Source organism: Moschus berezovskii, chromosome 4 (genome assembly GCF_049115385.1).
Source record: "Moschus berezovskii isolate FMDL1 chromosome 4, NW_MosBer_1.0, whole genome shotgun sequence".
In the NCBI taxonomy this organism is placed as follows: Eukaryota; Metazoa; Chordata; class Mammalia; order Artiodactyla; family Moschidae; genus Moschus; species Moschus berezovskii.
The window spans coordinates 14,640,508-14,662,179 of NC_142463.1; the positions used below are offsets into that span (position 1 = coordinate 14,640,508).

General features: G+C 43.3%; 1 protein-coding gene across 6 annotated transcripts in view; it reads left to right on the forward strand.

The window, feature by feature from the left end:
* The first annotated feature begins 7,448 nt into the window (after positions 1–7,448).
* The window catches only part of CAP1 (cyclase associated actin cytoskeleton regulatory protein 1), a 28,613-nt gene continuing 14,389 nt past the window's right edge, over positions 7,449–21,672 (forward strand). Inside the window, exon 1 of one of the 6 annotated variants that reach the window (XM_055401820.2) lies at positions 7,449–7,594. The gene's annotated coding sequence lies outside the window, so the exon portion shown is untranslated. Of the gene's footprint in view, positions 7,613–21,672 lie in introns of all 6 variants that reach the window. The other 5 variants (XM_055401817.2, XM_055401818.2, XM_055401814.2 and 2 more) reach the window with 5 other exon arrangements.

The following is a 21,672-nucleotide window of genomic DNA, read 5'->3' on the forward strand; positions in this document are numbered from 1 at the left end:
GTGACCTACAGAAAATCAGTTATGGCTCCATCTAGAGGCTATACGATTGAGTTAAAGTTAATGCAGTGATGGAAGTGATATCTGCCATTTCTGGATCAGGACTTTTCCTTCACGCCCTATCTCTTTTTCCATCACTATGATCCTGATGAACGTAGGTGTTGGTTGAAAACAAAGAGAATATGGAATGTGTAGTGGATATGTGAAGTCAAAATTATCAACTAAGGCCTTGTGATCAGTTCCAGAAAGATTGTGTCATGTCAGCTCAATAGGTATGTGTGTGTGCAAGCTAAGTTGCTTCTGTTGTATCTGACTCTTTGTGACCCTATAAACTGTAGCCCGGAAGGCTCCTCTGTCCATGGGATCCTTTAGGCAAGAATACTGGAGTGGGTTGCCATGCCCTCCTCCAGGGGATCTTCCCGACCCAGGGATCAAACCCACGTCTCTCATGTCTCCTGCATTGGCAGGCAGATTCTTTACCACTTGTGCCCCTTGGGAAACTCTCAGTAGCTACACGCTGCATCTAATTTTCTTCTCCCCGTCTTCCAACAGATATAGGGCAAGGCATGTTGTGGTGGTTGCTCTTTGAAGTTCAATTCATAGGCTGATAAACATTGATGAAGGGTCACTGTGGAAATGGAGGAAGATGAACATTATTCCAAAATCCTGGACTTGGAGCTGGATGAGGTAATTGATGAGACTTGGATTGATTCCTTTGTGGGGTGGGGGGTGGTAGGGGGATAAGTATAGTGATGACAATTTGGTTATAAAAGGGAGGGTTGTTAGGAGTTTTCATTTGTTTCATTTATTAAAGTGTTAATATAGAAAGAAGAGGATATATTGCTCTTGGGCTATCCAGGGTTTATTATCATGACATCTATCACTTATTGGGCACTCAGCATCAGCATGCCCTTCATATATCTGGGCAATACTATCCCCAACAAAGAGAGTGCACCTTTTATCATCAAAGCTGACAGAGCTCACTGTCCTTGTATAGCTGACCCAGCCAATTCCATTCTCTTTAGTTTGAGTTCCCTGAGACAAGTGATTTGGGGAAAGGAGAAAAGCCAATAAAAGTTCATTAATGAGTGGGTTCCTACTGTGGACAGCTGGAGCTCAGTCCTTCTGGGGACCCTCAAAAACACTGTGAAACACACACCTGAAAATGTCCCTCTAAGGGACAAGGAAGCTGAGATATTTGTTGACTGATGGTTCTGGCTTTGAGATAGAAAGCAGAGTAGGCTTTGTGGAGTTCTTTAGCAAATTCTAGCTTTCCAGTCTCAGAAGTTGCAACTTCCCTTTTCTCTTTACTTACATATGACGTGATGGCTTGGGCTACAGCAGTGAACTTGCAACTTTAAAAGTAAGTCAAACTGAATCACAGAGATATCAGCTCGGACACTAGCGAGCCAGTAAAAGTGCCCACCTACATTATTCTTGTAAGCAAAACATACTTTAAAAAAAATGTTATAGTCAATTTTTCTCTTATCTGCAGCCAAAAACATTCATATTCCTGACTTATCTAGTCTTGCAGCCAAGGGCACACAGGCCCAGACTTTGAATCAAAAGTTAGTGATATAAAAGAAATTTACTGGTGGTCCAGTGTTTAGGACTTGGGACTTTCAATGGCTGAGCTCATTCCCTGACTGGAGAACTAAGATCCCACAAGGTGAAGTAAAAAAAAAAAGTTAGTGATATAAAGAAGCAGATGCTTGGGACTTTCCTGGTGGTCCAGTGGTTAAGAATCCACCTGCCAATGCAGGGGACATGAGTTCAATCCCCGGTCTGGGAAGATCCCACAAGCCTCAGAGCAACTAAGCCAGTGAGCCACAACTACTGAGCCCACGTGCTCTGTGCTCCGCAACGCAACGAGAAGTCACCACTATGAGAAGCCTGCACACGGCAACGAGAGAAAAGCGTGTGTGCAACAACGAAGACCCAGTGTGGCCAAAAATAAAATAACAAATAAAAATTTTAAAAAAGTAGATGCTCTTTGATGATGGGCCAGTAGTGGCCGTGCTTCTAATGGCACCATCCAGAATGTTGACCCTTCAGATCTTATTTTGCCTCCTAGTTACCTTTACCAGGGACAGAGACAATAGACGTTCAGAATCAAATAATAATTATTACTACTCATTGAATATTTAGTGAGCCAAATGTTTTTATAAATTTGTTCTAATTGTCATGTCGACAATTTGAGATGAATTTTAACATATAGGTTAAAATTTTTTGACCGCAGCATGTGGGATCTTAGATGAATTTTAACATACAAATATATTTAAAATTTTTTTGGCTGCAGCATGTGGGATCTTAGATTCCTGACCAGAGACCAAACCTACAACCCCTGAAGTAGAAGCACAAAGTCTTAACCACTGGACCAACAGGGAAGTTCCTGGATTTTAATATCTTTTCCTGAGGTTAACTACCTTGACCAAGATTACACATTAAGTGGCAGTGTTGTAGTTCAGGTTCAGATGAGAGTGGCGCCAAAGCCAGATCTTAACCACTGTATTATCATATCACCAACATCTCTTTTGCCAACTTGTAATGTTTGGACCTGAGAGCTTAACTCAGGGACTCTATCCTAGGAGGAGAAGAAAGATGGGCTCACATAGATTGTTGTCTGTCAGCCCCTTCTGGCAGGGGGATATAGGATCTGCCCAAACACAGACAGGCTCTGGGCCAGGCAGCACAGATGCAGACACTCCTCTGAGCCAGGCTGGGAAACACTCCAGATGAACCAGCAGACTTCTGTGTCTGAAACTCTGAGTGATAAGGAAGAATCTTGTGTGGCACCCTCAGAGACAAAGCAATCCTCCAGGTTTAGAATTTTGCTGAAATCCAGGCAAAATAAGTGGCAAAATACATGAAGAGGGGGCATGTGTGAGAATCAATCAACTCTCTGATGACAATTCTTGCTTGAGAAATAACTGCACTCCTTTCTCCCTTTCTCTTCCCAGGCTAGATTTTGAAGATCTGAGGCTGAAACCCCCCAAATCCAGTCTTCCACTCACCTCCTATTCACCCACCTCCTATTCACCCATCTCCAAGTCTCAGAGCCACCTTGACCCTTCTCACCCTTTTCATTTAGTCACATTCTCTATAAATATCTATTGAGTATCAATTTTGTGCCAGAGAAGCAAGGACTCTAACCTCAAGGTACTTACAAGATACTAAAAGACAATCACACAAATAATTATTTAATTAAGACTGTGCTCTCTGCCAAAAAGGAAAAGTAGTATTCAATGGGAGTAGACCCCTGGGGAACTAGATCTAGTCTGAAGGTTCCTATTCCAATCATCCTCTTTCCTCCTGTTTGCCTCCTCTTCACTAATCCCTTTATATAAATGCTGTCTCCTGCACTGTCTTCTTTGCTGCATCCCCATGCTAAAGCCTTTATTCAGACCTCACGACATCTTTATAGCTATTTTCTAACAGGTCTCCCTGCCTCTTTTTTCACTCACTCGAGCCCATGCTCTACACCATAGAGTTGTATTTCTAAAATGTGATCTAACCTGCTCCCTTCTCACTTTCACATTAGGGTTTCACATCTCCTGCCTGGTACAACTTACTTAGCCTCTTTTTTTCAGGCTTATCTCCTATCCCTCTCCTCCAGGAAACTCTCACCTCATCCCAGCACAGATTCCCATCTCCCCTACTGTTTATTCATGCTTGCCCTGCAATGAATTTATCTCAGCCCAGGGAAAGATTATTCTGAATTCAAGGGGCTCACTGAACATGGGCTTGATGAGAGTCCAGCACAGATGAGGCACTGAGTACTGGGCACTGAACTATACCAGTGAGGAGGAAAAGCTGGGACCAGTAGTCAGCACATCTTCTGATAATATCCCCCAGTGGTGATACTGGTTTCCACAATACATTGTGAAAGGTCCATAAGAGCAGTGACAGGGTCTGACTTGTCTACTGCTGTACTCCTAGTTGTGCCTGGTACAAAGTAGTGTGGAGCTCAGCACAGAATTCAATATTTTTTTTCAGTGTATAAATAAACGAAAAAAATAAAAGTCACAGATTTTTAAAAATTCTTAAACTGTCTTGCACTGGAGTCACAGGTGCCTGTGTTCAGACTCCTTAAAAGATTAGAAGTTCCTGAAGGGCAGACATGGTGATGTACTCACGTGTACACTCTTTACAAAGAATCACTTTACCAAATGGTTTTACATAGGTTATTGGTTCTGTGTCTCATTACAACCACATGAATTACTATCCTCAATTTATAGTTGGGGGAAGATTTGTTCCTTATTTTCTTCCTTCTTCTTTCTGTTTCCTCCTTTCTCCCCCCTTCCTTTAGGATGCATGTATGGTTTAAGCATTTCCTGTCTCTAATCCAGAAAGAGACTTAGAAGGCTAAATGTAGAGCTGATTACAATGAGGGCCAGGCAGGCTACTTGCCCTGGGCTACCCACACAGGCTGGTTTCCCTGTTGACTCACATGGTAAACAATCTGCCTGCAATGTGGGAAACCTGGGTTCCAACCCTGAGTCAGGAAGATCCCCTGGAGAAGGGCGTGGCAACACACTCCAGTATTCTTGCCTGGAGAATCCCATGGACAGAGGAGCCTGGCAGGATAGAGTCCAGAGGGTCTCAGAGTCTGAAGCAACTTAGCATCCATCCATGCGCGTGCGTGCACACACACACACGAAGCACTCAAATATAATCTTTTGATGTTCAGTTCAGTCACTCAGTCATGTTCGACTCGTTACAACCCCATGTATTGCAGCATGCCAGGCCTCCCTGTCCATCACCAACTTCCAGAGTTTACTCAAACTCATGTCCATTGAGTCGGTGATGCCATCCAACCATCTCATTCTCTGCCGTCCCCTTCTCCTCCTGCTTTCAATCATTCCCAGCATCAGGGTCTTTTCAAATGAATCAGTTCTAAAAAAAAAAAAATGAATCAGTTCTTTGAATCAGGTGGCCAAAGTATGGGAGTTTCAGCTTCAGCATCAGTCCTTCCAATGAATATTTAGGACTGATTTCCTTGAGGATGGACTGGTTGGATCTCCTTGCAGTCCAAGGGACTCTCAAGAGTCTTCTCCAACACCACAGTTCAAAAGCATCAATTCTTCAGTGCTCAGCTTTCTTTATAGTCCAACTCTCATATCCATACATGACTACTGGAAAAACCAAAGCTTTGGCCAGATGGACCTTTGTTGGTAAAGTAATATCTCTGCTTTTTAATATGCTGTCTAGGTTGGTCTTAACTTTTCTTCCAAGGAGCAAGCATATTTTAATTTCTGCAGTCATCGTCTGTGGTGATTTTGGAGCCCCCCCAAAATAAAGTCTGTCTCTGTTTCTACTGTTTCCCCATCTATTTGCCATGAAGTGATGGGACCAGATTCCATGATCTTGGCTTTCTGAATGTTGAGTTTCAAGCCAGCTTTTTCACTCTCCTCTTTCACTTTCATCAAGATACTCTTTAGTTCTTCTTCACTTTCTGCCATAAGGGTGGTGTCATCTGCATATCCGAGGTTATTGATATTTTTCCCAGCAATCCTGATTCCACCCTGTGCTTCTTCCAGCCCAGCATTCCTCATGATGTACTCTGCATATAAGTTAAATAAGCAGGGTGACAATATACAGCCTTGATGTACTCCTTTCCCTATTTGGAACCAGTCTGTGGTTCCATGTCCAGTTCTAACTGCTGCTTCCTGACCTGCATACAGATTTCTTAAGAGGCAGGTCAGGAATTCTGGTATTCCCATCTCTTTAAGAATTTTCCACAGTTTGTAGTGATCCATACAGTCAAAGGCGTTTGCATAGTCAATAAAGCAGAAATAGATGTTTTTCTAGAAATCTCTTGCTTTTTCGATGATCCAGCACACATTGGCAATTTGATCTCTGGTTCCTCTACCCTTTCTAAATCCAGCTTGAATATCTGAAAGTTCACAGCTCACAGACTGTTGAAGCCTGGCTTGGAGAATTTTGAGCAATACTTTGCTACCCTATGAGATGAGTGCAATTGTGTGGTAGTTTGGCGTTGCCTTGCTTTGGGATTGGAATGAAAACTGACCTTTCCCAGACCTGTGACCACTGCTGAGTTTTCCAACTTTTGATATTATGCCTGAATGAAGTTTATGTGTGAGACACTGTTCTTGTTAAATGTATTTAAAATATACTCCAATTTTTGTTCCATATTTTGTCACGTGATCACTTTCTTTTAAATATTCCGGGAGTCATAAAATTGAGAAGAGGCCCAGGTTTAGAGAACTTAGGTAACCTGACCAAATTCTGACCCCTGGTAAAGCACCTAAGCCATGACTGGATCCCCGGATGTTTTCCTTCCAGGGGCATCACTAACTCCAAATTGCAGCATATGATTCCAGTATGGTCTATCACAGGGGTTACGTTCTGGGGTTTAGTCACATAGATGTGTTTCCTCTAAAATTCCGACACTTTGTGAACTTGGTAAGTAATTCAGCATCCTCGCTTGAAAATTGGAGGCCATAATGGTACCTACCGCGGAGAGTTCCTATTAGAATTAAGTGAAAATGAGCTTGAAGGTTTCAGCAGAGGCCTGGCATGTACTCAGCGCGCAGTAAATGTAGTCGTTATTTTAAGAATTGTATTTGATGAATGAATGACTCTGGCATATAACGCTTGCATTGAACTTGAAGCTTGGAGCTGTCAGAGGCGTTCAACTAAAGGGGTGGCAACTTGCCAATTTTTTTCTGGAAATAAAATCTTTGTGGGAGGATAATCACTGGTTGGAAAGCGCGAGCCTTGAGGGAACAAAGCTCAGATCCCCAGGCCCAAGGAGCACGGAAGCGAAATCTTCCTTGCGCTTAGCGGCCACCGTGCTGAACCTCCCTCGGACTGAGTGGCAGCCGGCTGGGAACGCCCAGCCCGTTGCAAAGATGCCTCAGAAGCCAGGTTTTAGCAGAGTGAAGCAGATCTCTTCTAATTCTGCTCATCTTTTTTTCCCCTCTCGATCATCTTATTCTCGGGGACCACACCCTGAGTGCGGGGAAGAAGGACTCCTAAACCGCGGGGCGGAGGCTTCCGCGCGGCCCCAGACCTGACCATCTATGGTCACAGAGCGTACCGAACTGACAGGAAGTGGGTTGCGCTTCCACCTTCCCAGCCCCGGCCAGAGCAAGCGGGGCGGCGGCGGCGGGCACCCCCAGAAACCCTGGGCTATGCCTGAGAGCCCACGCCGACCCCTCCCCACACCCAGCCTCGGCAGGTCCTCCCGAAACACTGCCCAAACCGATGGCCTCCCCACGTCACAAACCGGGAAACCGAGGTAGCCACGCCCAAAGGGAGGCGGAGCTTAGCTTGGTCTACTACTAGCTGAGGGCGTGGTCTAGCCTTAGACACGCCCCCATCGCGCCCTCCTCGTGGGCGGGGCTCTTTCCCCAAGCTAGAGGGGAATTCTTTCCCTGGGCGTGGTGGATAAGGGGCGGAGTCACGAGCCGGGCGGCCAGACTTCCTCCCGGGTCCCTCCACTGGGCCGGCTAAAGCCGGCCCTTCATTTCCGGTGGGGGTGCCGCGCCCAGTGAGGGCCCGGAAGTGGGTCGCGCGAAGGTTGCTGGGCGGTTCTTGCCGGAAGTGGAGAGCGGCTGATCGCAGTCCCGAGGTGAGACACAAGTGTGAGGTGAGTGTGCGCGGTGGGGAGTGACTGGGGTCCCCTCCTTGGCCCATTGGCCTTTGGCGTTATTAACGGCCTTTCTGGCCTAGATGCGTGCGGTGAGCCCACCTGAGGGGGCCGGCGCGGTGGGGCCCTTACGCGGACCCCGGATCCTGGGCGCGGTCTCTTGAGGTGGGGCCGGGGTGACCAACTGAGCCGGGCTCTCCTGTGGAGGCCCTCCCTCCGCTGGACTTAGAGGTTCTGGAGGTCAGTCCTCCTAAGGAGCTCTGACTGAAAGAAACCTCCGAGACCTTAGAGTCTTCACTATTCCTGGTCTCGCCCCCGTTGCTTGGATGGGTAAACTGATTCCCGAATAGACGAGGCTTGTCTAAGGTCTTACTGCGAAACAATCGGAAACAATCTAACAGGGAAAGAATCAGAATCTAGACCTCAGTTTCTTAGTTTACCAGCCCCAGATCCTTCCCCCGTTCATTTCCCAGGGACCCTTCTGTACCTTGGGGTGGTCTTCCGGTAGGTGTCTCTCAGGCAGTTGCAGGTTTAAAGGCTACCCGCTGCGCGGCACTTTTATTTAAAAATACAGCCTGTTTGGAATGCCTGGGGAGTTTTTCTGTTGTTTTTTTTTAGAGAGCAGGTCTTTGTGTTTGCAATCTGAGAGCCTCCCCTTTCTCTTAGTCTGTAGTTCTTATCTTGAAAACCCAAGTAAACTTTATTGAAGGTATCTCATACTTATGGTCATGAAATCTGTTGGCTCACGTTTGGTCTGGCTCCAGTGTAAACCATCGGTAGCCATAGGTGCTTTATTTAATTTGTTTGAGCCTAATTTTTCTCATCTTTTAAGTGAAGATCTATGCTCACCTCACAGGATTAAAGTCAGTGTAACAAATTATGTTTATTCTTTGTTAGGCACTCTGCCATATCCAGGGGTTGCAGAAACAAAATAAGGTAGACCCTGCCCTCATGGATCTGACATTGTTCGCAGGGAATTTAATATTGTAAATGTGATGCGTGTTAGGAAAGAACAGGGTACTATGGCAGTATGTCACAAGGGGCTCAGGAAAATCGCTTCTGCAGAAGCAGGGTTTAAGATGAGTTTTAAACAACGAAGAGCTCGATAAAGACAGAATGAGAAACTTAAAGCAGAGGTTAGTATCAGAACTGTGTCAGTTGAAGCTCTTTATAGGGATCCCTGGTCAAGTGAAAAACGGGGGTGGGGAGCCCAGCACATTAATCATTCACTAGTCATTTACTGAGCTCTTAATATGTGTGAGGCACATATGAAATGAGGCACTTGGCCCTGGTGACCAAGAATACAGTAGTTCTCTTGAAGTGGAGGAGAAAGCAGACAAGTAAATCGTGGGTAGCTTACAGTGTTGTGTGAGCACAGGGCTCTGAGAGAAAGACTACCTGAGCCAGGTTTCCAGGCTTTGGGGAGGAAGTGGGAGAGAGTAAGTCTTGCAGGATTTATTTAGCCATATGGTGAATCTGAAAAAGGAATTTCCAGCCAGAGAGTCCAACGCAAGAAATGGAGACTGGATGTTGAAAGACCATGCCTGGAATTCCAGTAAAGCTCAGAAGTGGAGGAAGTGGGCAGTGGTGGGATCAAATATGAAGGCCCTTGTCAACCCTGCTAAGGAATTTGGAGCTTACCCTGAAAGCTGTGGGGAGGCTTTGAATGCTCTTACGTAGGAAAATGATGTGGTCAGATTGATGTTTTATTAATAATTTGTCTGTGGGGGGGAGGGGAAGGACTTTAATGGGGAAGTAGATGGGTGTTCAGAAGGTTGAACAATGGCTTGAACTAAGACAGTGAGAATGGAAAGAAGTGGAGGGATCGAATTTGAGCAATATGAAAAAGATGGAATCCATAGATTTGAAGGCTGATTATTTATGGAAATGAAAAACTAGAAGGAGCCTAGGACAATTGTCTGATTTTTCTGGTTTAGGGAAGTGGTAGTACTCTTTACCAAGATAGGTACTCTATGAGGAAGGTTAACTGGAGAGGTGACATGGAAAGAAAATAAATATTGGATGTGTTTAGTTTGAGGTGTTTGCAGCACATCTAGGCAAAGATGTCTAATAAGGTATCCCGGCTAGAAGAAATGGCACGAACAAAGATGTGGAGGCAGGAAAGGGTTTATATTGTTGAGTGAAGTACTGGGGCCTCGGGTTTGTAGGGGAAGATAAGACCAGAAAGAAAAGGTAGGTGCTGCCAGGTTGTCAGGGGCTTTTGATGCCTTGTTTGAATGCATTTGGATTTATTCTATGGTTGCCATTTTGCTTATTGTTTGAGTTACTGCTGTTCAGTATAAAGAAATTTCAGTGGAATTTTCTTCCCCCTTCTCCAGAAATACTTCATCAGTCAGGTGTTTTGGAGGAGTTTAAATAAAATGGTAGCAGTGAAAGTACTTTGTCAAGTACAACCTGTCATGCAAATCAAAAGTGGTAGTATTGCAGAGCTTCAGTGTGTGTATTTTTGATTCGCAGAGGTTAGCTGTTTGTAAAATGTTTCCAGCCTGAAAGATTGAAGCCTTTTTTTCATCCCTTTTCTTCCTTATACATACCTTTGTTTAGTTGCAGTTATTTTTTCAACTAGGAACTGAGCCTTTAAAAAGTGACTTCCTTCTTTCAGTTTTCTGTGAGGCGTGGTGAATCAAAGATGCATTTTACTTAAGCAAATGCAGTGTCATTGGAAGTTGAACCCTCTGGTTTGAAATTTAATCCTGAGATTTGAAATCTGAGGATCCTCAAGCCATATCTTAGGCAATCCTACTGATTATTTCTTTGCCTTACCCTCATCAGTTTCTTTATTTTCTATTAAGCTGGCTTTCATATCGATACTTAAGCTTTTCAACCAAACCAGACTGCTTTTTTGAAAAGAACAATTTTCATCTTGTTACCCCTTCACTGGCTTCATTTTCTCAGAGAATCAAGTCTAAACTCTTTGGTCCAATTTACAGAGTTCTCCAGAGTCAGACCCTTAATTTAGTTTTCACTGGGTGGTACAGATTGACATTCTGATTTAGAGAGTTCCCGACTATTAGCATTTTATTTGTACTTTTTACACTTACCTTTTGCTCATGATTACATTAGAACAGAGTTTCTCAACCTCAGCATAATTCACATTTTGGGCCAAATAATTCTTCATTTTGCAGGGCTGTGCTGTGCATTGTAGGATTTCAGCAGTATCCCTGGCCTCTACCTATAAGATGCTTGGGGAGTCCTTCAACTGTGATAACCAAAAATGTCTTCGGATATTGCCAGATGTCTCCGGATGGAGAATAGTGCATGAGAAAATATCTTAGCTCTGATTGTGTGGTGTCTTATCTTCAGTTCTCTGAGGGCAGGCTCCATTGCCGTGATTAACACAGTGTATGGCACATGATAAGTGCAGGGTACTTTGCAAGAAATGGATCATGGGTTTCATTGAAGTGTCAAGAATCGTTGTTTATTCAAGGAATTTCTGGTGGGCTTTGAAGGACTGGCTGTTTTGTGGTTTTTTCCCCTCAGAGAATGTGATCTTAATGAAGAAAGCCATTGTTTAGGCACTTACTAGAAATGAGATTTGTATTAGTTGACAGCGCAAGTCAGCCGATTTATATTTCTCCTATATTGGAGGTATATAAATTCCTGTTTTCTTTTTTTTTTTTTAATTCCTGTTTTCTTTGCCTGCACTTAGACAGCTTTCTTGAGCAAACAGGGATTCTCATTTTACTTTTTGGTTGTGCTGGATCTTCGTTGGTGCGCACAGGCTTTCTCTGGTTGCGGCGACGGGGGGTTCCTCTTGGTTGCAGTGCATGGGCTTCTCATTGAAGTGGCTTCTCTTGTTGCAGCGCATGGGCTCTAGTGCATGGGCTTCAGCAGTTGCAGTACTCAGACTCAGTAGTTGCGGGCTCTAGAGCTCAGACTCAGTAGTTGTGTTGAATGGGCTTAGTTGCTCTGAGGCATGTGGAATCCTCCTGGACCAGGGATCGAGCCAGTGTCCCCTGTATTGGAAGGTGGATTCTTATCCTCTGTATTATCTTCTGGATTCTTATCCACCAGGAAAGTCCCTATCATTTAGTTTAAATTGTATGCAGTTTATGATGTTCTTACTCAACATTTATTTTGACTGATAAAATTGTTATATAGTTGATCCTCATACAACATGGATTTTCAAGAGTTCACTTACCCCGTTGGATATGGAGGGCTGGCTATAAAGTTATTCGAGGAGTTCCTGCCGCACAGAGGGCCTGTGCTCATACCTCTAAGTAGTTCAAGGGTCGACTGTAGTTTCATGACCATAAAGTTAATGCAGCTCTAGCATTCACCATGAAACTATTTGTTCTTGATATACCATCACGTAAACATAATAAAAACTATCAAAGCTCTAAAAATACTCCTCAGCTACAATGCAGCTTTGTTTGCCTTATATTACCAGACCTGTTGTGTCACATTTTTCCATTCCACTGCAAAACATAGTTGAAATGTTTAATGGAAAGAGTGAGCTTTTTTTGTTGTTGTTGTTGTTTTCCCTCCAGGGGTTATTAAAATTCCTGTACTTAAAAAAAAAAATTCCTGTACTTAAGTTAATTATAGAGGTACAGTAACAGATCTTTTCATATCTGTAGCTGTAGCTGAATTGTGGCTAGGGACAAATGACATCCTTGAATCTATCTTTATGCATGAGAGTGGGAAATGCTGTCCTGTTTAAAGCAACTACCAGTTGAAATCAACCAATGTGGTTTTTCTTTATATAATGTAAAAGATACCTACTGAATGCTTTTATGTTGTTAGTCTTCATAATATGAATGAATGTTCATTGAATGTAAGAGAGAAGGTAACCCATGACCACACAAAGTTATCTCATTGTCCCAAAGCATTGAAACAGCTAGTTTGTAAGTCTGACTTCAGCTTGTACACTGTTACTAACTTTACTCACTCCTGGAGCTTTAGATAGAGGACATGTTTATTGAGGGAACAGGAGACAAGTGCTGATATTGGGCAGAATTCTTTCCCTCCCTAGAAGACAGACCTTTCTTTCTGTTTTAATCTAAACCTCAGGTGGCAGTGACTCGGGCACTAAATGTCATTGGTTTCATCAGAGAAACCAAATGCTTGGGGAAGAACAGTGGCTCCTGATTTGGGTTAGATTTAGATAGCATCTTTACTGGGGCAAAGTGCTGTCTGTTCTTTGGTTTCTGGGTTACAAGCCAACTTGCAAGTATCCTGTTAGCATGTGTAGGTTTTGCTCTGTAACATATTAGAGCCTAGTGATGAGAATTTCTATATTGTTAGGATTAGAACTAAACTAGTGCCTTATGGTTTAGTGGTAGCTTAGAAGAGATATCCAAGTGGAACTGTTTTGTTGTCTTTTGTTTAAAAGAAATTATATAACTATGTTTTCTTTTTTAAAAAAAAAAAAGTTTGGAAAACAGAAGGGAAAATTGTCCAAAAATCCATCACTCTAACTTGACAAAGATTTTAAATTTTGTGTTCAAGACTTTTTCTACAGTGCATGTAGCTATTTCCCTGTAATTAGAAGTCTAAGCTAACACTGCAGTGAACATCTTCATGCCTATCACTTTTCCCATATTAGTATTACTTCCTTAGGATAACATCTTGGGAACAGAATTCCAAAGTAAAGGCCAAGAGAAGCATTTTGAAGCAGATCAGGTGGGCTACAAGAATATACAGGGTGACTTGTATAGTTGCTTTATTTTCAATTCTACTTAAGGGTATGACCTACAGGAACAACTACCAGACAAAATAGAAAACATTTTGATCATAGCAGCTTTTTGTAAGTAGAAATTCATTCCACTGCCTTAATTGCCTAGTGAAAAGAGGCAAGAAAGCAGGAGTAACCTGGTTCCATTTACTTCTGAATGACAGGTAGAAGGAATTGGGTTGTTTGAATTGTTAGAATGAGGAGAATATGAAGCAGCTTTGGCAGGACTCACTGACCATTTCTGATTTCACTTGGTTTCAAACCACAAAAGAAATTGCTGGAGAATCAAGCTCCTTGTTTTTTTTCGTTCTGCATAATATCCCTCCAAAAGCCTATGCATTCTCATTACTTAATGATGTTTCCTTGCTGATGACTTGTAAACATTGATCTCCAGCCTTGATCCTTCCCCAGGCTTATTTCTAACTATTTATTGGATATTCCTACTTGGAAACTTCATCTTCTGTTCAAACTGTGTATCCAAGATTGACCTCATGTTCTTGCCTTAGCTAGAACATGCCAGAAACTTGTTTTTGCCTATAGCATCATCATTCTCTTACTTCCCGGGATTTGCCACTCTGGAGTCATCTTTGACTCCCTTCTCTGAGTGCTACTATACTCAACAGTACCAGACAGTTAATACTTGTTCTGTGTTTAATGCTCACTTGTTTTGTGTGACCTCAGAGGGCAGAACCAAGATCAGTGGGTGGAAGTTGCAGGGAGACTGGTTTTGCCTCCATATAAGGAAGAACTTTTAAATACTTTGAGCTGTGTGAATGGAATAGGCTGCCTCCAGAAGCCTTGGGTTCTCCACACTGAGGGCGTTTGAACAGAGGCTACCTGACTAATTGCTGAGGATGTTGAAAGATTTGTTCTTGCATCTGATTATGCTTTCTAGACTCCTTCCTGATCCTGAGAGCCAGGATTCGGTGAAAGACAGCTTTGTCACTCCTGCGAGACTGCCTCACAGCAGAAAAGCTATTTTACTGTTAATTCAGGTGCTGGTCACTTAGTGGCCTAAAAGTGATTTTTCTTTTTCTTTGCAATATCAAAAATGTTTTTTTGCAGTAGCACTTTTATTTTGCAGCTAGTTGAACAGCTTTCAACCTAACCTAGACCCTAGTATCGTCCTTTCCCCCCTCAAAACTGATTTTCAGTATTTTTAAAAATTTTGCTTTCATTGTATTATTCCTTCATTCAAAATCCTTGAAAGGCTTCACATTTATCACAACACCAAATTCAAATTCTGCCTGGCCCTCAGTGCCCTCCATAACTTAGCCCACCTTGCTTATTTCCCATAATACTATGTAGACTATCTTCTCACACTCTGTACTGTGCCTCCTTGGTCTCTATTTGCTTTTGATTGCTGTAGAATGTCTTCTCTTTTTTCTTTTACTTTTTCTGCCCCACTACTCTCCTGAAACCCCTGAGACTAACTCTAGTCCTCATTGATTTCTTCTGAACTCCAAGCATATAGTCATTTATACTCTGTAATTTAGGACCGTACAACATCTTACAAAGAAAAAGCTCCAGTGTATTGGCTGATACTTTAACTTTTCCCAATCCAAATGAAATTAGTTAATCTCTTAACAGAACTTTAAAAAATACAGCCTTCAGTATTTATTTCATTGGCATTTGTGTTGTCCTTCTCAATAAGAATGAAAGCTTCTAGATGGCAGAGACTGTGGGTCTGCCATTTCTTCAGTAGCTATGACAATGCTAAGCACTTTCACATTATGAGCATCTTCTATGTGCCAGGTTTTCTAGATGCTGGAAATTTGGTGGGGGGAGCAGTTAGGGGAACAGGGACAGGGAGAATGAAGAAATTTCCCATGCTTCTGGAGCCTATATTCTAGTACCTGGTAGGCAGTGATAACATTTTACATTTGAACTGCATTTTAAGGTTCCCAGAGAGACTGTGCTTAGTCGCTCAGTTGTGTCTGACTCTTTGTGACTGTAACCCACCTGACTTCTCTGTCCATGGGGATTCTCCAGGCAAGAATACTAGAGTAGGTTCCCATGCCCTCCTCCCGGGGGTCTTCCTAACTCAGGGATCAAACCCAGGTCTCCTGCATTGCAGGTGGATTCTTTACAGTTTGAGCCACCAGGGAATCCCATGAATACTGAAGTGGGTAGCCTATCCCTTCTCCAGGGGATCTTCCCCACCTGGGAATCAAACTGGGGTCTCCTACATTGCAGGCATATTCTTTACTATCAGCTGAGCTACTTATCTATAAAACCAACTCCTTTGATCCTTACATCTCTGTGTGCTAGGTGCATGCATGCTAAGTCACTTCAGTCATGTTCGACTCCGTGTGACCCCCTGGACTGTAGCCTGCCAGGTTCCTCTGTCCATGGGATTCTCCAGGCAAGTATACTGGAGTGGGTTGCCATTTCCTTCAACCCAGGGATTGAATCCCTATCTCTTAGGTCTCTTGCATAGGCAGGCTTGTTCTTTACCACTAGCACCACCTGGGAAACCCCAGGTGGGCTAGGTGATGATCCATTAAATGACTGTCCTGAAGTTCCACAGCTTAATACATGACAGAGTTGGGACTCAAACCTTGGTCTCCTGAATCCTAGTTTTACTAAGACTGCCTCGCCTTCTGAGGCTTTTATGATGAACGCTTAAATAGTTGGGAATTTGTATATTCGTTTATGGAAACTTACATACAGTTCTTGGCTGTTGGCAACCAAAAATGGCAGGGAACAAGATTAGGCATAGCTGTAGTTCTCTGCTTTGGCAATTCTGTATTGGGAAAAATCTTATTTTAAATATTTACCTTCCAATATGTGTCATCTGTACTGAAGGTGAAAAAAATCTTGGCCTCCATGGAGGAAATTGAGAGCAGAGAAATTGAAGAGTGCTAATAATGTGACTCAGGATACCATAAAGAGACCTTGAAGCCACAGTGCTGTGCTCAGCAAACAGCTGGGGCTGGATGCTGTGATGAACCTGTTAGTCCCTTAAGCGCTTGAAAGCCATGTGGAGTGGTTGGAAGATCTTGAGAATTTGTGTTCTCCCCACTTTAACCTCTGTCAGTTTCTTTCCTCTAAGATGGGGATCAGTATCTTTGTAACATATATCATAGAATTACTAGACAAAAGAAGCAGTAGTTTGAAGATGTAAAGCACAACTATAAGGGAGTTTTGTTTTTTGTTTTTTTCTTTATAAACTTTTTGTTTGTTTTGTTGGCTACACCTTGGGGCATGCGGGGTCTTAGTTCCCCGACCAAGGACTGAACCTGGCCCCTTGCATTGGGATTGTGGAGTCCTAACCACTGGACGGAGAAGGCAATGGCAAGCCACTCCAGTACTCTTGCCTGGAGGAGCCTGGTAGGCTGTAGTCCGTGGGGTCGCTAAGGGTCAGACACGACTGAGCGACTTCACTTTCACTTTTCACTTTCACACATTGGAGAAGGAAATGGCAACCCACTCCAGTGTTCTTGCCTGGAGAGTCCCAGGGACGGGGGAGCCTGGTGGGCTTCTGTCTATGGGGTCACACAGAGTCGGACACGACTGAAGTGACTTAGCAGCAGCAGCAGCAACCACTGGACTGTCAGGGAAGTCGGGGAATTTTGTTTTTAATTGATATTATATCATTTAACAAGGTTATCTTCCTTAAGGAATTTGATTTGACAACCTCCATATCAGTGTAATTTGTGCCCAAGAAGGCCGTGTTTATTTGAAAGACAGTGTTTGTTAGATTCTACAATTAGGGGGAGAAATTTTTTTTAAGAAAGGGGGAAAAACACCCCACACTTACCCTCAGACTTGACACAGAGAGGAGACAGCCAGACTTGTGTTGAGGGGAGAGAGGGTAAAGGCCCTTATTATTATCACTTTTTTCAAGGACCTGTATTAACCTGTTGTGTTTATAGTGCCTACCACATTTATAGTACTGGAATTACAAAGGCAAGACATGGGTCTCTTCTGTAGGGTGACTAATTGCTTGTTGACTATTAAATGATTTTAAAGCTGTGTGTGAAATGTATGGTAGAAATAAGTACACAATGAAATATTGTGGGAGACATACTGGAAATGCTTCTTGGTGAGATGATACCTTGGCTGAGATTTAATGGACGGTAGGAACTCTAGGGGCAGATTGAGAAGGGAAAATATACCAAAGTGGTAAAAACTTCCGAGAAGAGGTGAAACCGTAGCTGAATCTGAAAAAGGCAGTAGGAGTTATGAGATAAGGAACAGGTTGGGAAGGGAAAGCAACCAAGCAGAGTGGATAGCATTGAAAAGTCTTAGAAGTGAGAGAAAGCATAACTCTTTCTGGAAAATGCCAGTAGTTTGGGTTGCTGTGGAATGTTGAGGAAAGGTGTGGCAGGAGATAAAACTGGCGGAGTGGTGGGAAATAAAACAGGGCCAGATTGTGGAAACCCTTGTTTGGACTTTACTCTGAGTCACTGTAGTAATAAGGAGAATGGATTAGAGGGTGTGTTACTGAAATTAGAGGACACTAGTGAAGAGGTTCGGAGAAGGCAGTGGCACCCCACTCCAGTACTCTTGCCTGGAAAGTCCCACGGACAGAGGAGCCTGGTGGGCTACAGTCCATGCAGTCACGAAGAGTCAGACACGACTGAGCGCCTTCACGTTCACTTTTCACTTTCATGCACTGGAGAAGGAAATGGCAACCCACTCCAGTATTTTTGCCTAGAGAATCCCAGGGACGGGAGTGTGGTGGGCTGCTGTCTATGGGGTCACACAGAGTCAGACACAACTGACGTGACTTAGCAGCAGCAGCAGCAATGAAGAGGTTATTGCAGTAATCTAGGCAAAGTCATGATGGCTGAATTTTTATAAATCAGGATGAAGACAAGGGGCATCTATTTATGATACACAAAATAGAGCCTATGGATTTTGATGACCGATGTAAGTAAGAAGACAATTTAGTTAATGTTTATGGAATCCTAGCCATGTTTCAGGACTGAGCCAGTCAAGCAATTCCACACATTTCCTTACGTATTCTTTCTCCAGCCCTTTGCATTTTATGCTGTTGGTCCTATTTTACAAATAAGGAAGCTGAGTTTCAAAAAGTTTGGTAACACTCAGACACAGAGACTCTCAATCTATCTGACTTCTCTAAAGAATAATGCTCTTAATTATTATACTGCTTAACAGTTTCCAGGTTACTATCTTTTTTTTTTTTAAATTTTTATTGGCGTATGGCTACTTTACAATGTTGTATTAGTTTCTGCTGTACAGCAGAGTGAATCAGTTATATGTATACACATATCCCCTCTTTTTTAGATTTCCTTCCCATTTAGGTCACCGCAGGGCATTGAGTAGAGTTTCCTGTGCTATACAGTAGGTTCTCATTAGTTACCTGTTTTATTCATCAGTTTATACATCAGCTCAGTTGTGTCTGAGTCATTGCGACCCCGTGGACTGCAGTACACAGGGCCTCCCTGTCCATCACCAACTCCCGGAGCTTGCTCAAACTCATGTCCATTGAGTCAGTGATGCCATCCAACCATCTCATCTTCCGTCGTCCCCTTCTCCTCCTGCCTTCAATCATTCCCAGCATCAGGGTCTTTTCAAATGAGTCAGTTCAGTTCTTCGCATCAAGTGGCCAAAGTATTGGAGTTTCAGCTTCAGCATCAGTCCTTCCAATGAATATTTAGGACTGATTTGCTTTGGGATGGACTGGTTGCATCTCCTTGCAGTCCAAGGGACTCTCAAGAGTCTCCTCCAACACCACAGTTTAAAAGCATCAATTCTTCAGTGCTCAGCTTTCTTTATAGTCCCAACTCTCACATCCATACATGACTACTGGAAAAACCAAAGCTTTGTCTAGATGGACCTTTGTTGGCAAAGTAATGTCTCTGCTTTTCAATATGCTGTCTAGGTTGGTCATAACTTTCCTTCCAAGGAGTAAGCCCTTTTAATTTCACAGCTGCAGTCATTGTCTGTGGTGATTTTGGAGCCCCCCAAAATAAAGTCTGTCACTGTTTCATTGTTTCCCCATCTATTTGCCATGAAGTGATGGGACCAGATTCCATGATCTTGGCTTTCTGAATGTTGAATTTCAAGCCAGCTTTTTCACTCTCCTTTTTCATTTTCATCAAGAGACTCTTTAGTTCTTCATTTTCTGGCATAAGTGTGGTGTCATCTGCATATCTGAGGTTATTGATATTTCTCCCGGCAATCTTGATTCCAGCTTGTGCTTCATCCAGTCCAGCATTTCTCATGATGTACTCTGCATATTGACTGTGTGGATCACAATAAACTGTGGAACATTCTGAAAGAGATGGGAATCCCAGACCACCTGACCTGCCTCTTGAGAAACCTGTATGCAGGTCAGGAAGCAACAGTTAGAACTGGACATGGAACAACAGACTGGTTCCAAATAGGAAAAGGTGTACGTCAAGGTTGTATATTGTCACCTTGCTTATTTAACTTATATGCAGAGTACATCATGAGGAACGCTGGGCTGGAAGAAGCACAAGCTGGAATCAAGATTGCTGGGAGAAATATCAATAACCTCAGATATGCAGATGACACTACCCTTATGGCAGAAAGTGAAGAGGAACTCAAAAGCCTCTTGATGAAGGTGAAGGAGGAGAGTGAAAAGGTTGGTTTGAAGCTCAACATTCAGAAAACAAAGATCATGGCATCTGGTCCCATCACTTCATGGGAAATAGATGGAAAAACAGTGGAAACAGTGTCAGACTTTATTTTTTTGGGCTCCAAAATCACTGCAGATGCTGATTGCAGCCATGAAATTAAAAGACGCTTGCTCCTTGGAAGGAAAGTTATGACCAACCTTGATAGTATATTAAAAAGCAGAGACATTACTTTGCCAACCAAGGTCCGTCTAGTCAAGGCAATGGTTTTTCCCGTGGTCATGTATGGATGTGAGAGTTGGACTGTGAAGAAAGCTGATCGCCGAAGAATCGATGCTTTTGAACTGTGGTGTTGGAGAAGACTCTTGAGAGTCCCTTATACTGCAAGGAGATCCAACCAGTCCATTCTAAAGGAGATCAATCCTGGATGTTCATTGGAGGGACTGATGCTAAAGCTGAAACTGCAATACTTTGGCCACCTCATGCGACGAGTTGACTCACTGGAAAAGACTCTGATGCTGGGAAAGGTTGGGGGCGGGAGGAGAAGGGGACGACGGAGAATGAGATGGCTGGATGGCATCACCGACTCTGTGGACATGAGTTTGAGTATACTCCGGGAGTTGGTGATGGACAGGGAGGCCTGGCGTGCCATGGGGTCGTGGAGAGTCGGACACTACTGAGCGACTGAACTGAACTGAACTGAACTCTGGATATAAGTTAAAGAAGCAGGTTAACAATATACAGCCTATGTGTTTTATATATAGTAGTGTATGTATTGGAGAAGGCAATGGCAAGCCACTCCAGTACTATTGCCTAGAAAATCCCATGGATGGAGGAGCCTGGTAGGCTGCAGTCCGTGGGGTCGCTAAGGGTCGGACACGACTGAGCGACTTCATTTTCACTTTTCACTTTCACACATTGGAGAAGGAAATGGCAACCCACTCCAGTGTTCTTGCCTGGAGAATCCCAGGGATGGGGGATCCTGGTGGGCTTCCGTCTATGGGGTCACACAGAGTCGGACACGACTGAAGTGACTTAGCAGCAGCAGCAGCAGTGTATGTATATGAATCCCAGTCTCCAAATTCATCCCATCCCCCTTCCTGCCCCCCCTCCCCGGTATCCATAAGTTTATTCTCTACATCTGTGTCTCTATTTCTGCTTTGCAGATAAGTTCTTCTGTACGATTTTTCTAGATTCCACATATAAATGATATTGTATGATGCTTGTTTTTCTGACTTCACTCTGTATTATAGTCTCTAGGTCTGTCCGTGTCTTCAGATGGCACTGTTTTTATTCCTTTTTATGGCTGAATAATATTTCGTTGTGTGTATGTTATATTGTCTTTATCCATTCCTCTCTTGATGGACATATAGGTTGCGTCCATGTCCTGGCTGTTGTAAATAGTGCTGCAGTGAGTATTGGGGTGCAGGTTACTATCTTGATTATCTCAAGTGGTGGCTGTGCTGTAAGTGCTGTATTACTGAAACAGTGAGGGTGGGGTCTGGAGGAGCAGTGTTAGGGAAAATGATGAGTTCTGTTTTGGACATTTCCTTTAGGGCATCTAGTTGATGTCTAGGTGGGAGCTTGATCTAAAATTCTAAATTCCAGAAGGATGGCCTGAGCTGGATACACTGCTCTGGGAATTGTTAGTCTGTAGGTGGTTGTGGTGGTATCACTTGGTGAGTGGACTGAATAGTATTATGATAATACTAGTTGACAGCTTTGGAGTGGACATGAGCACCTAAAGATTGGTATATATACATCATAGAGCATAAGACAAGGTATGTCTT